Consider the following 3,869-nt stretch of genomic DNA (forward strand, 5'->3'; position numbering starts at 1 on the left):
TCTGCTTTGATCGCTTTATAGGTATAGGTCAAGGTGGCGAACGTTTAATATTCCTTCCTCTTCCTGTTTTCCCCACAACGACAGCCCTGTGAGGTGGGTTGGGCTGAGAAAGACAGATTGGGACCGGCTGAAAGTCACCCAGTCTGTTTTCATGCCCAAAGCAGGGCTAGAACTCCCACTAGCCTGGTTTCCAGCCTGGCGCCATAACCACTACACCCAACTGTCTTTCTTTTAAGTTTTAAATCTTTTTTTTTAAAGTGTCTGTTCTCCTCTCCTCAGCTGTGATTTGGAACAAACTGTCTCCACAAATAAGCTAGAAAATGTAAGTACAGGAAGTCCTCGACGTGCAACCACAATTGAGCCCAAACTTTCTGTTGCTAAAGGAGACATGTGTTAAGTGAGTTTGGCCCCATTTTACGACCTTCCTTGCCACAGTTGTTAAGCGGGTCACTTCGGGTGTTAAGGTAGTAACACGGTTGTGAAGTGAATCCGGCTCCCCCATTGACTTCGCTCCTCGGGTCCCAAAAGGGGATCACGTGACACCCCCCCCCCCCGCCCCAGGGATGCCGCGACCGTCATAAATGTGAGTCAGTGGCCGAGCGTCTGAATTTTGATCACATGATCCCGGGGGAGGCTACAACGGTCGTAAGTGTGAAAAGCGGTCATAAGTCACATTTTTCAGTGCTGTTGTGACTTCGAACGGTCCCTAAATGAACTGTTGCAAGTCAAGGATTACCTGTAGTTACTCAGGGGTTAAGAGCTTCCTCGAATTTATTCCTTTTCCTACCAGGTGCAAACCTGGGTGTGAAGCAGGCTGACTTCTGATGGGTTTTTATTCCTTTGAGAGAAAGCGGAGGGCTCCCGCTACCTCCGTCCCAGGTGAACGCGACCCGTGCCTGCCTCGCCCCTGGAGCCACACCCCAAGGGGATCAAAACAATGTTTTGGGTGCTGACTTTGATGAGAAACCTTAGCGGAGAGTGAAAAGCAGGGAAGAGGGGTTAGAGAGGGGGACGTGGTTGAGACTCCAGAAAGACTCTGGTGATTAGACCACCATCTGTGGACATGTGGCAGGATCATTAGACCCGGGGTTCCCACGCTCTGGCTGAAGGGTGGGGGGGGGGATGGGTTTAGGTCACCTGGCCCTTAGAAAAGATGATGGGGAACTGGAGGAACTAACGAAGTGGCCTAAGAGCAAGTCAAGAGTTGAACAAATAGCATACAAGATAAGCTTTTCCTCTTTTCTTATGTAAACAATGATCTCTCTCTCTCTCTCTCTCTCTCTCTCTCTCTCTCTCTCTCTCTCTCTCTCTCTCTCTTTCTTTCTCTCTCTCTCTCTCTCTTTCTTTCTCTCTCTCTCTCTCTCTTTCTCCCTCCCTTTCTCTTTCTCCCCTCTCCCTCTCTCTCTTTCTCTCTCTCTCTCTTTCTCCCTCCCTTTCTCTTTCTCTTTCTCCTCTCTCTCTCTCTTTCTCTCTCTCTCTCTTTNTCTCTCTCTCTCTCTCTCCCTCCCTTTCTCTTTCTCCTCTCTCTCTCTCTCTCTTTCTCTCTCTCTCTCTCTTTCTCCCTCTCTTTCTCTTTCTCCTCTCTCTCTCTCTCTCTCTTTCTCTTTCTCTTTCTCTTTCTCCTCTCTCTCTCTCTCTCCCTCCCTCTCTCTCTCTGAATGAGATGCTGCAGGATCATAGGATGGAGGCAACTTCCCTATTTTAAGGCCTTCCCCTGTACAGAGCTAGTCCTGATAAAAATATTTGATAGTTGGCTGGCTGGCTGGGAAGCAGTGGGCTAGAAAGGGTCTGTCCTTGCTGTGGCTGAGCCCAAGCCCCCGACTCAGATCAAGATTAAAAAGAAGAAGCAAGCTGACTGTCTCAGGTAGTCCGCTTAAAGGATGCAGATCCTCTGGTTACAATTCCCAGTGTTGTCATTTTTGGAGAGGAATACCTTCATATCCAAATCCTGGCTCTTCTTGTTGTTGTTCTTGGTGTCCACAGTTTTGCGTTTCCCACACCGCTTCGTCCGGTCTGCAGCCTGGGTGGGGCAGTCAGTGAGGGCTCAGGTGTCTTCAGGCAGGCCGTGATCTGGAGGCAGGAGGATGGGCCCGTCTTGAGTCCTGGTGACGACGTGGCAAGTCCCTGAAGTTTTCTTGGCAACATTTTGGGGACACCGTTCGCCCTTGGCTTCTTCTTCCAAGGGCTGAAGGAGAGAGAGACTATCACCAAAATGCCTTGGACTCGGGGCCTCCTGATTTCTAGCTTGGTGCCTTAACCACTACACAAGCTGGCCCCTCTTACCGTAATGAAGCGGCCTATGAAAATAGTTCAGACCTTTCAGCTGCTTCTGGGTTGCGGTGGCCCAGATGATATAGTATCCGTTTTATATCGGTTGTGGGGTCCTTGGTGCTCTCTGAGCTTGGCGGTTTTCTTGCAGACATTTCATCCCCCAAACTAGAAGAAAGCCTTGCAAGAAAACCGCCAAGCACAGAGGGCACAAGGGACCCCTCATTTCAATTATTCTATAACAACAACAACAACAACAACAACAACAACAATAATAACAATAATAATAATAATAATAATAATAATAATAATAATAATAATAAAGTTGGAAGGGACCTTGGAGGTCATCTAGTCCAACCCCCTGCTCAGGCAGGAAACCCTAGACCATTTCGGACAAAGGGCTGTCCAGTCTCTTCTTAAAAACTTCCAGTGTTGGAGCATTCACTGCTTCTGGAGGCAGGTTGTTCCACTGGTTAATTGTTCTAACTGTCAGGAAATTTCTCATTAGTTCCAGGTTGCTTCTCTCCTTGATCAGTTTCCCTCCGTTGCTTCTTGTCCTGCCCTCAGGCGCTTTGGAGAATAGCTTGACTCCCTCTTCTTTGGGGCAGCCCCTGAGATATTGGAAGGCTGCTATCCTTTCATCCCTGGTCCTTCTTTTCTCTAGACTGGCCATTCCCAGTTCCTGCAACCCTTCTTCAGATGTTTTAGCCTCCGGTCCCCTAATCATCTTTGTTGCTCTTCTCACTACTGTTTCCAGAGTCTCAACATCTTTTTTATATCGTAGCGACCAAAACTGGATGCCGTATCCCAAGTGTGGCCTTATCATGTTAAGCTGGGCAGCCATCAGCACCAGCAGAGCCAAAAACAAGTCTAAGAAGCTTCCAAAACATTCACAGTGGATGCAGCTCCTCCATTCAGACATCAGGAACTAGATGGGGTTCTGTTTGAAAAACCGTCCCTTTTCGGCTCTGGAACCTCGTTTAATACCTTTCCTGATGTCTTTTTGACACACCTTCAAATGGGTTCAGACCGCTTTTAACCAAAAGAGGAAATAACGCCTGTTTTGTAGTTGCTGGCCTTGAAACAGAATGATATGTATTGCTTACAGTTTGGAACAAAGTCATTTATCTTTGAAGTCTGATAATGCTGTTCCTTTTTTTTGCCTTCTCGGGGCTGCCGCTATTATTTCACTGTTTTTGTGAACTGCCAATATTGTGTTACAGAACTTCAAGCACTTAAGCACGCTTTCACTCTTCGGATCTCCACGATGTAAAAAAGATATTGCTGGAATTGGGTGTGTCTAGTTTAACGAAGGGAAGGACGAGGGGGGACATGATAGCAGCCTTCCAGTATCTCAGGGGCTGCCCCAAAGAAGAGGGAGTCAAGCTATTCTCCAAAGCGTCTGAAGGCAGGACAAGAAGCAACGGATGGAAACTAACCAAGGAGAGAAGCAACCTAGAACTAAGGAGAAACTTCCTGACAGTTAGAACAATTAACCAGTGGAACAACCTGCCTCCAGAAGCGGTGAATGCTCCAACACTGGAAGTTTTTAAGAAGAGACTGGACAGCCATTTGTCTGAAATGGTGTAGGGTTTCCTGCC

Source organism: Protobothrops mucrosquamatus, unplaced genomic scaffold (assembly GCF_001527695.2).
Source record: "Protobothrops mucrosquamatus isolate PMUCROS unplaced genomic scaffold, P.Mucros_1.0 scaffold1130, whole genome shotgun sequence".
Classification (NCBI taxonomy): Eukaryota; Metazoa; Chordata; class Lepidosauria; order Squamata; family Viperidae; genus Protobothrops; species Protobothrops mucrosquamatus.